Genomic DNA, 14,129 nt, shown 5'->3' on the forward strand with positions numbered 1-14,129 from the left:
ACAATGTGAATCAAAATGCAGTTTAACATGTACATCATTTTGCGTGAATAATCAGATTCTCCATAGGTCTTGTTTATTTCGGGTTTTAGTAACAAACTTTGTGTATATGGCCATTTAGCTCAGTTTGTTAGCGCGTGGTGCTAATAACACCAAGGTCGCAGCTTTCTTTCCCATACTTGTCTTTACTTCTTTAAATAAGCCACAGCATTGGAATGGTGCCAAACTCAACATTCTTTAACAAAAAGAACCGAAGACATGTGAATTTCAACCAGTAATATTTCAGACTTCCTGTGCTTTAAGCATGTATTAACAATGAACACAATTAAATGGAAAGCTTACGTAGTCGGCAGGATTCGAACCTGCGCGGGGAAACCCCAATGGATTTCAAGTCCATCGCCTTAACCACTCGGCCACGACTACATTCTGCTGTGAGTATCTGTGAAAACAATACCATTGTCAAAAGAAGTACATGACAACTATTCCAATTATGGTTAATCCACAGGGTGATCAATAAAGTCACTGCAGTCATTGTTCACATATTAACAAGATGGTTTCACTATTGGCACATATTCTGAACAAGCACAATACGATATGATAGTGGTAGAACAAGAAAATAACAGGTTTATTAACTGGTCTTGCATCGTTACCCTGAATACTGTCTGTAAGGAAGTGGCATTAATAAAAAAAAGTAATTATGTAAGGTACCAATGCGCAAATACGGAGCATATTTAAACTTCTTCACAATCTTAAATCTTCCCACATTAATTTAAAATACGTACTGACAGGTACGTCCCTTTCCCAATGTAACACTCTGCTTTGTTTGAACCTAATGGATAAGGTACTGGCTTCCTAAGCCAGACATTGTGGGTTTGAGTCCCATCTGCAGTGAAATGTCGTTATAAAAATAAAATTAATTATCACACTTTTTTTTTTCTTGGCATGTGATATTTTGTATATCTTGTTAAATGCTGTGTTCTTTCACGGTAGGCACAACATGCTCAAGTCCTTTGGCAGCAGCTATGAAGTAAGTCAATTTTTCAGTTGAAATAAAGATCTACTTTGTTTATTGTATGGGTGTTTTGAAAAGATTAGTTAAATAGTTACATATTTTAAAATAGATATGTATTAATTTTTCTAGTTTATCTAGTTCAATTCTATAGGTCAGTTACAAGAGCACAGTGTTAATTTTATTTTGGTTTCCAGTGTCCTTATTTTGTTGTATAATTAAACACAATAATTATTATGAACGTTGACAGAAAGTATATTTTATTTACATTTCACAACTTGCCTTGTACAAATTTGATAATGTCCACAAAAGCCATTTTACTTTGGTTCATTATTTTGCCTATGCTGCCATCTACAGCATTTCTGCGGGTGTCCTGTTCCGTCTTTTTAATTGTATGTATTTATTGTTTATACATTTTAAAGCTCACAAAGTCTGAAATATTACTGGTTGTATTATAAATCTTTTCGATTCATTTTGCTTAAGAATGTTGAGTTTGGCAAGATTCAAATGTCGTGGTTTATTTAAAGAATTAAAGTCAACTAAGTGCATCAAACGTTAGTTTATCTACTGTAAACCTGGTTCCCTGAAAGAGAAGATGGCCTCACAATCCTGCCTATTAGGATGTGTCACTGAGCTCCAATATCAGAGCTGCCGATAGGCCGCCTTCCCCCAGTGTCCTCGGTCCCTTCTCCCAAGAGTACTTAAACGTCACACAGGGAAAGCAACATCCTTGATGTCGACCGAAGCAACCTCGCGGTTTATGGCCATCTTCTCTTTCACTTTCAGTGAACAAGGTTTATGGTAGGTAACTAATGTTCCCGTTCAATCTGAAGATGGCCGACAAACATCGTTATGGGAAACGTGTACCAGAGAAGTCGGGAGGGAAGAAATAATGACAACATATGAGGGACGCTAAGTCTTGCCTGACCAAGGTCAGCGGTGTGAGCGTGCAACCTTGAGGACCCTACTGCTCACATATGGCAAAGAGGTAACTACCACATTCAGGCATTAGAACCTGGCAAACGTATGCGGGGTAACCAAGCCAGCCGCATCGCAAATTTCAGCCATGGAGGCATCTCGGAAAAGGGCCCATGACGTACCCACATCTCACGTGGAATGTGTGGTGATTCGCCCAGGTAGGGGTAAGCCAGCACTATTATATGCAGTCGAGACTGTGTCCGCAATCCAAGGCGACAGTCGCTGCTTGGATAGATTCTGTCCCAGGGTCAGTGTTCCATGGTAGATGCAGCACTTTTGTTTTATCCACATAACATCTCAATGCCCGAACTGAGCAGAGAAGGTTTAACTTTCTATCCTCTTCCATCACAAACCAATTCCACGGACTGATTCACGTGGAATGCTGTAATCACCTTGGGGAGAAAAGCAGGGTTTGGACACAGTGACACTCTGCTACCATTATCCCAAATATGCATACAGGAGCTATGCACAGATAACGCCTGCAGCTCACTAACCCGCTTTGTGTAGGTGATGGCCAAGAAGAAGGCTGTCTTTATGGACAGGTGCTTCTACTTGATGGAGTATATAGGCTCACCAGGGCCTGGGTGAGAGACTCCAGTACAATCTCAAGGCTCCATTTGGCGAGAGCGGCCTTCCTAGGAGGACGCAATCTCAGAGTTCCTCTGAGAAAAGTTAATGTTGCTTTCTTGTGAAAACAAGGGAACTTGGGATAGACACCGTAAAGGGGAATGGAACTGGACTGTACGTTAGAGGAGTCGTCATCGAAAAATATGGGAGTTTTGCAGGCGCTTTGGTCTCTGTGTATTGAGTGTTAATATACAGCACAACGTTAACGTAGTATCTGAGTTGATTTGTCCAACATAACATTTTGGCGATGAGGATGGCTGAATTCAGAGTAACCCCGCCGACACATTTCCTTCCTCACCCGGGTGATCCACCGATCCCATGGACACAATGGTTAGAGTCGTTTACTACCTACCTCTTAGCTTCTGATTTGCAAGATGTGAGTGATGCCAGGAAAAGAACGATCTTAATTCACTGTCTAGGTCCAGAGGGCCAGCCTATTTTCAAAACACTGGGTGACTCGCCTTCTTTTGAAAATGTTACAACTAAGCTGACACAGCATTTCAGTCTGAGACGCAACACTTTAGTAGAACGTTTTAAGTTTCGCCGCAGAGCACAGTTTCAGGGGGAGTCAGTTCTCCAATACTTTGCAAAACTTATGGAACTGGATGCCTATACGATCAAATGATATGGGACCAATTCATAGAAAAAACGACCACTAATAAAATAACAGAGCGTTTGCTCATGGAGCTTGACAAACTCAACCTGGTTAGGACACTGGAAATAGCATGCCAGATTGAGGCAGCTGTAGCAGAAGCAGAACAACTTTCAGCCAAACAGCCACAGAATACATTGCCAGAAAGTGAAACTACGGTACAAGCAGTAGCCTCTCACGGCCGTGCGGCTCCCTCCTCGGGACGATGTGGGAACTGCGGGTCGACCCGTCAAAAAACGAAGCCAGGTTTGCATTGCAAAGGGTAGGTGGTGCCGAAATTGCGGCAAGTTTAATCATTTTGCTCACTGGTGCAGATCTATCATTTCAAATGCTGCACAGAGACTTACTGACTTTTCAGATCCAACAGTTATTAATACAGTGCAGGATAGGAGTACCTTTTTCAAAGTGTGTAATTGCTATCTAGATGGGGTTTTAATTCCCTTCATTGTGGACACAGGAGCCAAAGTGTCACTTATTAACAAAGTTACATATAAAACTTGGTTTGCAAACAAAGCCTTAAACCCCAGATTGATACAGCTTACAGGCTATGGCTCTTCCACCATTGCTTTTTTTGGCTCCATGTCCTTGCCAGTTTCATATGGCAGTGTACAACTACCAACCTTCGAATTTACAGTGACTGAGAAAAGAGAAAATCTAATGGGACTTCACTTGTTTCAAGCACTTAAATTTTGTGTACGGGACAATGTGGACATTCAAATTCAGCATGTCCACCATGCCAGCCATTGGATGGCCTTGTTTCCTCAGGTGTTTCATGGCCTGGGACTTATTAAAGGTTTTGCTCATGGCCCCACTGTGAATAATTCCATTGCACCAATTATGCAACCACTGCGCAGACTACCCCTTACTGTCAGGGACCAAGTTAATGCTGAGCTTATGCGTTTACTGAAAGAAGACATCATTGAACCCATTGACTCTTCTCCATCAATCTCAAATCTGGTCATAGCGCGTAAGAAAGATGGAAACATTCTTCTTTGCGTGGACCTATGGGTAGTGAATAAAGCAATCATTCCAGACTGGTATCACCTTCCAACCACAGAGTAGCTGGCAACTGAGTTCCATGACTCAGCTGTTTACAATAAATTGGACCATAGGCAGGGTTATCTACAAATTCCAATGACTGAAGCTGGCTGAGATCTGACTGCTTTTGTAACCCACCTGGGGGTGTTCCGATACAATCGTATTCCATTTGGGCTCTCTTCTGCACCAAGCTGTTTTCAGCTGTGTCCACAGTTATTGTTGGCAGTCCTGGAGTAGAAATTTACTTAGATGACATTATTGTGCATGTCGCCTCCCTACAAGTACACAATACCAGGCTGAGACAGGTGTTGGATCGTCTCCGGAACTTCATTCTGACACTAAATGAAGAGTAATGCAAATTTTGGGTTGAAGAAATCTAATTTGTGGGACACCGCCTCTCAAGGACAAGCACTCAGCCTTTTCAGTCTAACATTACAGCCATTCTAAACCTTCCTGAACCGCAGAATGCCACTCAACTGTCTTCTTTCCTAGGCATGACAAACTACTATTTGCAGTTCATCCCTTCGTATGCCACAATCACAACAACCTTGCGTGCCATACTACGGAAAGATGTCCCATGGGAGTGGACTACAGAGTGTGTCCGTGCTGACCTCCACGCATGTTCTTGCTCATTTCTCTCTGGAGGCCCCCACCGTAGTTACATGCGATGCATCAGCAACAACACTCGGGGCCGTCCTGTCACAAACCCATAATGGTGTGGAGCGTCCAGTAGCCTTTGCATCGTGAGGTTTGTCCCCTACTGAACGGAAGTAATCAGTTGGGGAAAGAGAAGCCCTGGCTTGTGTGTGGGCTTGTGAGCGTTGGCATATTTATCTGTACAGCTGTCAGTTCACCCTCCGTACAGACCACCAAGCTTTAACTACGTTAATAGCAACATCTGGGACAGGCCACCAACCTCTTAGGATCTACAGGTGGTCTGATCATCTTTACCAGTACAACTTCACACTAGAGTTCAAGCCTGGTCGATTCAATCAAGTGGCAGATCATCTTTGTAGAGCTGTAGCATATCCAACACCAATGGGAGAAAATCCAGAGGAAGTGAAACTAGTGATGATGCTCCAGAATGCTAGCTGCCATTGTGACTCCACAAGACTTGGAACGAGAATCCAGGTTGGACCCAGTTCTGCAAAAACTATGTCAATACATACAGACAGGCTGGCCTCGGCAGGTCCCAGAACACCTAAAACCATTTCACTGGGTAAGAGAAGAACTGACATGTTGGGGTGATGCATGCTTGGGGACAATCATCCTGAACTCTCTTTGCTCAAGAGTCCTGCAACTGGCTCATGAGGGACATCCTGGAATTGTTTGCATGAAGCAGAAGTTCCGAGAACTGGTGTGGTGGCCGGGGATTGACTCACAGATCGAGTCATTAGTTAAGACATGTCAAGCATGTTTATTGAGTGGCAAAACAGTCCACTTCAAGCTGCACCCTTACAGCCAGTAGTTTGGCCATCAGGGCCTTGGTAAAAGCTAAAGATTGACATATGTGGAGAGATACACTCAGCACCGTTTCATCAATGTTTCATTCTGGTGGTTTACGACCTACATTCCAAATGGCCGGAAGTGATTGCAACGAGCGAGATAACTTCAACAATGGTCATTAATCACCTGGATGTCTTGTTTGCAAGATGGGACCTGCCGCAAACCATCATAACAGATAACAAACCCAAGTTTATCTCCCATGTGTTTCAGCACTATTTGAGGAGTAAAGCTATTGAACATGTCACTACTTCATGTTACCACCCTTAATCTAACGGTCCTGTTGAGCGATTCAATAGAACCATAAAAATTGGATTGAGAACCAAACTTCCTGACGGAAAGACTTTCTCAAAAGCTCTGTTAACCACATTGCAACACTATAGGGCCACTCCACACGCGACCACTGGAGTTTCTGGAGCCATGCTGATGGTGGGCAGAAACCTTCGGTTGCCAATGGATCAGATTTGACAGCCTCAACCCTCAGCAGTACCGGTTGGAGTGAGCAGGAAAATGGTTGAGAAACAACAAGCAGCAAAGAGATATACAGAACATAATCGCCATGCACACAGGGCAGATCTGAAGGGAGGCCAGTGGGTGGGAATCAAGAGGCCACGAATAGGTCATAAACTGACGTCTCAATTCTCAGCTCCATTGCAAATCCTCAAAAAGCTAGGAGAAGCCACATATGAGCTACAGAATGGTGGCAGGTAGCATTTTTGTAGGCTGGTCAGGGTGGTTGTGCCAGTGGGAGGAGCATTGGAATCTCAATACGGTGCCAGTACCAATAGAAGAAGAGCCCAGGGAGGGTAATGTCCTGAATAGACCTGTTCGTGTTGGACGGTCCCCCCACACTTTGTTACTGACTTTCCAGTTAAAGCGAACACTATCCTGGGAAAGGCGGGGGGAGGGGAGTTATGTATGGGTTGTAGATCATTACGACAGTTAATGTTGCATTATTGTTAAACAAGGGATCTTGGGATAGATGCCACGAAGGGGAAAGGAATGGCACTTTATTTAGAGGGGTCGGCATGGAGAGATATTTGAGTTGTGCAAGTGCATTGGTCTCTGTGGAAGAATGTTAATAAACAGCACAATGTTAACGTTGTATCTGAGTTGGTTTGCAGGCTTTGTCGCTTCGAAATCAAGAAATGTTTATTTCTGTCCGAATGCGTTCTTTTGCGACTGCTGTAGTAAAATGTAATGTGTTTAATAGTGCCTTTGATGCCCTGTTTGAAAGTCATGGTATAGTAGCACAGTATTACTAGTATTCATTTCCCCTTATAAAGATTGCAACGTAGTTAGTTTGTTTACAAATGTTTATAGTTAATATAAACAGTACCACTGCTAATTCAATAAAAATATGCAATACAAATATTTTCAAATAATATTTTTTCCTATTATTTGTACGTGACAAGTGTTCTATGGAGTGCAGTTGGGTCATAATAGTTCAGTTCGCCAGACCTGCCAGCAGTTTCCGGTATGAAATAAGAAATAAAAACGTCGCATTTTAAATTCAAACTGTAGAAATGCATGTTTTTGAACGGCTGTCTGCAATCAGATGAGCGTAACGCATTGACCAGGGTTCGTCAGCGTGGGGCATTTGACAGCTGACAATCCACCCACGTCGGCAAGATAAGCCGTGGTTCCACAGTGTAATGGTTAGCACTCTGGACTCTGAATCCAGTGATCCGAGTTCAAATCTTGGTGGGACCTGAACTGGTGTTCCTGATGGTTAAAATTCAGAGCTTTTACCTCCTGGACAGGGTTTGATTCCCTGTTAGGGAAGTTTATTGGTCCGATGAAAACCACTCCATTACCTCGTTAATAAAATGTACATATGTCTAATACCTTTCTGTGGCCCGACTGCATTCAATTAAAAGCGCAACCTTTCTGTTATTACAGAGACTGTGCACATTGATTCGTTACCCCTTCTATTCAGTGTGCAAAAAAGGATTTTAGAATTGCTCGTTACAAGTGAGAGGACCACGATGCTCTAACAATGTCCTTTATACAATTACACAGTTAACACAAGAAGTACCGACAAAAAAGAGAAACAGAATTATCCTATGCAGCCCCTTATTCAGTGATCCAGTGCTGTGATGCGCAGCAAATCGGTAGGTGCGTTCAACTGCTTGTAACTCAAAAAGGGAATTGGCTAGGCATGCATGCTACAAAATAATCGAAAGAAGAGGACCGGGGATAAGCCCCTGATGTCTAACCTGCCCAGGTGCCATGATCGTAGAATAAACCACATCGTCCAGAATACAGTGGTGCTTTCATTTGAATGGAGACAGCTGTGTGCATTGGGCGTATTATCCCTTTGGCATAGCATAAAAATTACATTACATCAAACGATGGCGACAGGTAAAGGAAAAGCAAACTAGTGTTCATACACACAATTTCAGTCATTCATTTACTTCACTTGTTACTTATATGTTGTTTTATTTCTGGGGTCCGGTAGGACCCCAAGTTAACAGTAACGTCAGTTTTCCGACGTTTCCTGATGAAAGTTAAATGGAGGAATTTGCATTTGAAAGTGTATTTTCACTTATAAAGATGCAAATTGTTTAGTTTTTAAGCAAAGTTTTATTATTTTATGGGGTGTCGTGTAAAAAAAAAAAAAAGCATTAATATTTTAAGGTCTTTTTTTTTTCCTGATTTAGCTCAAACTGACTTGTTTTTTTTTTTTTTTTTTTTGGGGGGGGGGGGGGGGGGAAGTTCGTCAAACCTTTCATCTTGTAGCTTTTCCCAAGATTTATAAATGTTGTGAAAATACATACATATATATTTTTAAATGTGTACATTCAGATCAATTTATAAATCTAGTTACAAGATTTAACATTTAGCTAAATATTTAACTAAATCAAAAATCTCTTAACAAGATTTAACATTTAGCTAAATGAAACTGGCCACCTAAATCTTAAATCACTTAACAAGATTTAACATTTAGCTAAATATTCCGTTTTCGTCGGTTCAACCTTGACAGCTTGTTCATATTTCAAAGGGTCAGATGAAATAAAATGCAGTTCCGCCCGTTCGTGCTTTCACGCGATTTGATTGGCTGTTGTAATCCTGAAGTGTCTGTAATCCCCGATTAGCCTGGGTGTTCCGTTTTCGTCAGTTCAACGGCAGCAACGGCATTCCTGTAATTGATATATGTCCATAAGCTTGTTATATAACTTGTTTTGGAGTAGGCTTATGTTGTTTGAAAAGAAAATATTCAACAACATTTTTTTTTTTAAAAGCAGCAAACGCCACACAGTGTTTGGTAAATTAATTTGAACAAGCAACAATGGATATAGACAATATACACAATACAACATTGTGTTTAGCCCAATAACTATTATTTTATTTAAAAGAAACACTCCCCTCCCCTGAAAAGGGACTTGAACCCTGGACCCTCAGATTAAAAGACTGATGCTCTTACATGGTCAGACAATCTGAAGATCGTATTACTAGTGCTTAAACAATTACAATATAGACAGTAGCGGTTTTATGCACACGCAGCCTATGCAATTGCATAGGACCCAAGGCAGCAAGGGTGCCACTTGTCGTGGCTCAGTTAGTATTAAAAAAAAAAAAAAAAAAAAAAAAAAAAAAAAAAAAAACTGGAAGCAAATGCGTTTTCAGCCATGTATCCTCATCGCCTCTTGCGAGACTCAACTACATCTTCAAGGGGAATGCGCTGGATCTGTATCCTAACCAATTATGTACTTGCATCTGCACCATATTTGCTAACAAAAAACGGATTATTCAATTATAATTGCAGAGTTTGTCACTGCCAAAGCAAGAAAGGTTTATTTCTGTCCAAATGCGTTCTTTTGCGATTGCTGTAGTAAAATGCAATGTGTTTAACGGTGCCGTTGATGCCCTGTTTGAAAGTCATGGCATCGTAGCGCAGTATTACTAGTATTCATTTTCACTTTTAAAGATTGCAACGAAGTTAGCTTGTTCACAAATGTTTCTATTTAATATAAAGAGTACCGCTGTTAATTAAATGCAAATATGCAATACATATATTTTCAAGGAATATTTTTCTCATTATTTCAACGTGCTGTAACTTGAGAAGGAAGCAAGGGGTGAATCTTTCAAGTATTTTATTAGAACAAACACTTCTCAACGACGTTAGTACAGTCACCGTGTATCAGCGCCATTTTCTAATCAGCCACGGTCTATGCTGAAGAGGTATTATAACAAAGGCTAGGGGGTGGTGCTACTCAAAGTTCGGATCGTTTACAGGGACCAAATAAACAGTTACAACACTCCTCCCCCTTTAAGCTTAATGCCATTTAAATACAAATAAACTTATCCATTGTATGGCCTGTAGTGTTTTACTTTCTTTCTTTTTTTTTAAAAAAACGAAAGAATAACTGTGCTGTCTTAGAAGTCTAGTCCTAAGGACAAAATTACAAGTCCAGTCTTATTGGAGGTTTGCCACGGTGCTCTGAACGTCGTACACCAACTCTTGTGTCCTTGGAGACTGGGATGGTAACCTCTGCAGGAACTGGGGCCGGGGTCACCGGAGGAGGCAGCGGTGTGGTTGGTGAACTCCTGGACAACTCCATTCCTGGTGCTGTTTCTGCAACCTCTGTATCCAAGATATCTGGTCCCTCAGATATTTCGTCCTGGTCTGCCGACTTAATAGTGTCCACAGCGCTTGACTCCATAGCTGTTGCAATGATCGTAGGGTCAGAACCAAAGCGAATACGGATGTGGTCCTAATGTCTTTGAATGACACATCCATCCGACAGCTTCACAATAAAAGAAACTGGTCCACTCTTATTCAGAATCACTCCAGGGACCCGGAGCGGACCCTTGCTGAAATTGCGGACACAGACACAGTCACTAGACTTGAAGTGTCTGGACTTGGCATGCTGGTCATGCAAATTTTTCTGCTTCGCTTGTTTCGACTCCAGTCTAGCTCTGATGTCTGGCTGTAGTAAATCTAAATGTGATCTCAGCTTCCTCCCCGTCAGTAATTCAGCAGGTGAAAGTCCTGTAGTCGTTTGGGGGGTTATCCTGTATTTAAACAGTAAAAGTGCCAATTTAGTTTCAACAGCCCCACTACACATCCTCTTCAATCCGTCCTTGATTGTCTGTACAGCTCTCTCCGCCAGACCATTTGAAGATTGATGGTACGGTGCGGTCTGTACATGTCGGATTCCATTTTTCTGCATAAACTCGTGAAACATTGTCCCTGTAAATGTTGTGCCATTGTCTGTGAAAACCAAATCAGGTAAACCATGGGCCGCAAAGAGGTGACACAACTTTTCAGTGGTGGTTTGAGCGGTAATGCAGTTCATTGGATGTACATCTATCCATTTCGAATAAGAGTCTACAATGACTAGGAACATGTAATCCGTGAAAGGTCCAGCAAAATCTATATGCAGCCTGGACAAAGCGCGTCCTGTCCATTCCCAGGGGTGTAACGGGGCTTGTGCTGCTGTCTTCCGGCTACTTTGGCACTCTTCGCAGAACTTGACCTTTTCCTCTAGGCTTTTATTCATGCTTGGCCACCACACGAAACTTCGGGCTAAACTTTTCATGCGTGAAATGCCAGGGTGCGCTTCATGCAGATCATCCATGATCGTTGTGCACCCTGGAGGTGGTACCACTACGCATGACCCCCAAAATATGCACCCATCTTGCACGCTCAAAAGGAAAGTGCACTTGTTGAGTTTTAATCTCAGTCCTGCTTGAGACACTTTAACACTCTCTTTAACACTTGCTCCTGATTGTCCGAGTGCTCTGTTTCACTGGTTCCAGTTATCAATATATTGTCTAGATAGGCAGCAACGTGAGGTATGCCTTGTAAGAGATTGTCAATTGTCCTCTGAAAAATCACTTGAGCGGACACCACCCCAAACGGTAAGCGATTGTACTTGAACAGACCCCGGTGCGTGCTGACGGTGACATACTGCTTTGACTCCTCATCCAACAACAACTGCTGGTAGGCATGGCTCATGTCAAGCTTCATAAAAGATTTCCCTCCAGCTAGTGTGGTAAAAAGGTCTTCTACGCGTGGCAAAGGATAAGCGTCCAGCTTTGATGCCTGGTTTATGGTCAATTTATAATCTCCACAAATGCGAACCGTCCCATCACTTTTGAGTACTGGCACAATTGGAGCTGCCCAGCGTGAAAACTGTACAGGTTCAATGATCACTGCATGCTGCAACCTGTCCAGCTCTTCTTCAACCTTGCCCTTCATTGCATATGTTACTGGCCTAGGTTTAAAAAAAAAAATACGGGGTGGAACTTGAGAGTCCACAACCAACTGAACAGTCTCTCCATGAAGTGTGCCCAGCTCATCTTTGAACACATCTTGATAACTTTGCAGAACATCTTGGTACTTGGCTGCCTGAATGTGCTTTATTTCCCCCCAGTCAAGCTTTATTTTCTTTAGCCAGTTGTGTCCCAGGAGGCTTGGGCCTGCACCTTTAACTACTAGAAGTGGTAATCTGGCTCGTTGATTTCTGTATTTCACGTCAACATCCAGTGCTCCTAACAGTCTGATCGGTTCTCCATTGTATGTACGCAGAAATCCTTGCGTCTCTGTAAGTGCTGGTGCCTGACTGGAACTCCAGGTTTCATGGTAAGTGTGCTCACTTATGACATATGCTGAGGCTCCTGTATCAATCTCCATTTTAAGCTCTTTATTGTTAACCTTGATACTGGCATACATTGGCTCTACACAGTGTTCACTCTGGTTAAACATAGTATAGGAACACTCCTCCTCTTGCACTGTGCTCTCCAGATGGTGTGCTGTCTGGGGTTTGTTTGACTTAAACTGTCCCAACTTTGCTTTGCCCTTCTTGCCTCTGCACTTCTTAGCAATGTGTCCCTTCTTGCTACAGTTATGGCATACTGCCTCTTTAAATGTGCAACTGCCTGCATGGTGCTGGCCTCCACACCTATAGCACTCTGTAGCTGCACTGGGCTTCTTGCTGTCAGCCTTCTTGTTCACGTAGTACACTGTACTAGATTGCGTATTTGCTATCTGTAAATCTTGGGCGTTTTTAGCTGCAGTTTCCATTCCATTCCAACTCTAACGCCTTTTTAAAAGTTAACTTGGACTCGGACAGCAAGCGACCACTGCATCCGGTCGTCAATGAGTCCACAGACAAGCCTGTCACGCAACATATCATCCAAAACATTACCAAACTCGTAGTGTTCCGAATATTGATGTAATTCGGAAACAAACATTGAGACAGATTCGCCTCGTTTACGAAAACGGCTGTGAAACTTGAACCTTTGTATAATCTCTGAAGGTTTAGGGTTGTGGTGATTTCTTACCAGCTCCACTAATTCTTCAAAGGGGACTTCTCCCGGCTTGACTGGTGCGGCCAGATTCCTTATTAGTTTATAGGTTTTCGCCCCGCATACACTGGGAAGGATTGCACGTCTTTTACCTTCATCAGTAATCTCGTTTGCCAGAAAAAAAAAATGTTCTAACCTTGCAATGTACTCAGTCCAGTCCTCCTGTTCTTCCACGATCTCACTGATTGTACCGTAAGTAGCCATTTCTTCAGTCTGGATGCTGCTCGATTCTTGTTGTTTTCTCTTTTTTTATTTTATAGATTCCAGTTTCATCTTTCTTTTCAACTTGTTTTCGGGAAAAAAAAAAAAAACAAGCAAACAAAAGTTTATCCTCATCGCCAAATATATATGGTAACTTGGGAAGGAAGCAAGGAGTGAATCTTTCAAGTATTTTATTAGAACAAACAACTCTCAAGGACGCTAGTACAGACACCGTGTATCAGCGCCATTTTCTAATCTTCCGCGGTCTATGCTGATTGGGTATTATAACAAAGGCTAGGGGGTGGTGCTACTCAAGGTACGGATTGTTTACAGGGACCAAATAAACAGTTACAACAAAGATGTTAATAGACTTCCAATGTACACGTTTTAGAGCTAAGCGTTTAATGAGACAGTTCAAGTGCTGCACTTTCAGGCAGCCTGTAGCAGTGTCTTTTTGTTAGATAACACCCTGGGAGTCAAACAGAGCAGTATGTGTAAATAGCTACAATGGAAATCAAATATTTATGATTGAAGTGGGTTTTAAGCAAACATTTGATATACAACAAATGCAACAGCAGGTGTGCGCAGATTTAACGTGCTTCGTTTCAACTGGAGTGACAAGAAAGAAGTGTCTTTGTCAAGATTGGATTTCAGTAGACAGATCCTGCAGCGGCTGCTGGAAGTGAAACCGGGGAATTTGAACTGTTTGATCAAGCGTCCAGGAATTGCTGTGAGCTTCGACGTAAGCTTTGTGAGTAACGGAGCAATGGAAAAATGGTTGCAAGTGTATAATAAGAAGAAAAAAGA

At 42.2% G+C, this 14,129-nt stretch overlaps 2 non-coding genes across 2 annotated transcripts; one reads left to right on the top strand and one right to left on the bottom strand.

Annotated features, from left to right (window-relative positions):
* Positions 1 to 338: 338 nt before the first annotated feature.
* trnas-uga lies at positions 339 to 420 on the bottom strand. Its single transcript has one exon. It is a non-coding gene; the product is annotated as a tRNA-Ser (tRNA).
* Positions 421 to 7,445: 7,025 nt separating this feature from the next.
* trnaq-cug lies at positions 7,446 to 7,517 on the top strand. Its single transcript has one exon. It is a non-coding gene; the product is annotated as a tRNA-Gln (tRNA).
* Positions 7,518 to 14,129: the final 6,612 nt, after the last annotated feature.

This window comes from Polyodon spathula, unplaced genomic scaffold (assembly GCF_017654505.1).
Source record: "Polyodon spathula isolate WHYD16114869_AA unplaced genomic scaffold, ASM1765450v1 scaffolds_4195, whole genome shotgun sequence".
Taxonomy (NCBI): domain Eukaryota; kingdom Metazoa; phylum Chordata; class Actinopteri; order Acipenseriformes; family Polyodontidae; genus Polyodon; species Polyodon spathula.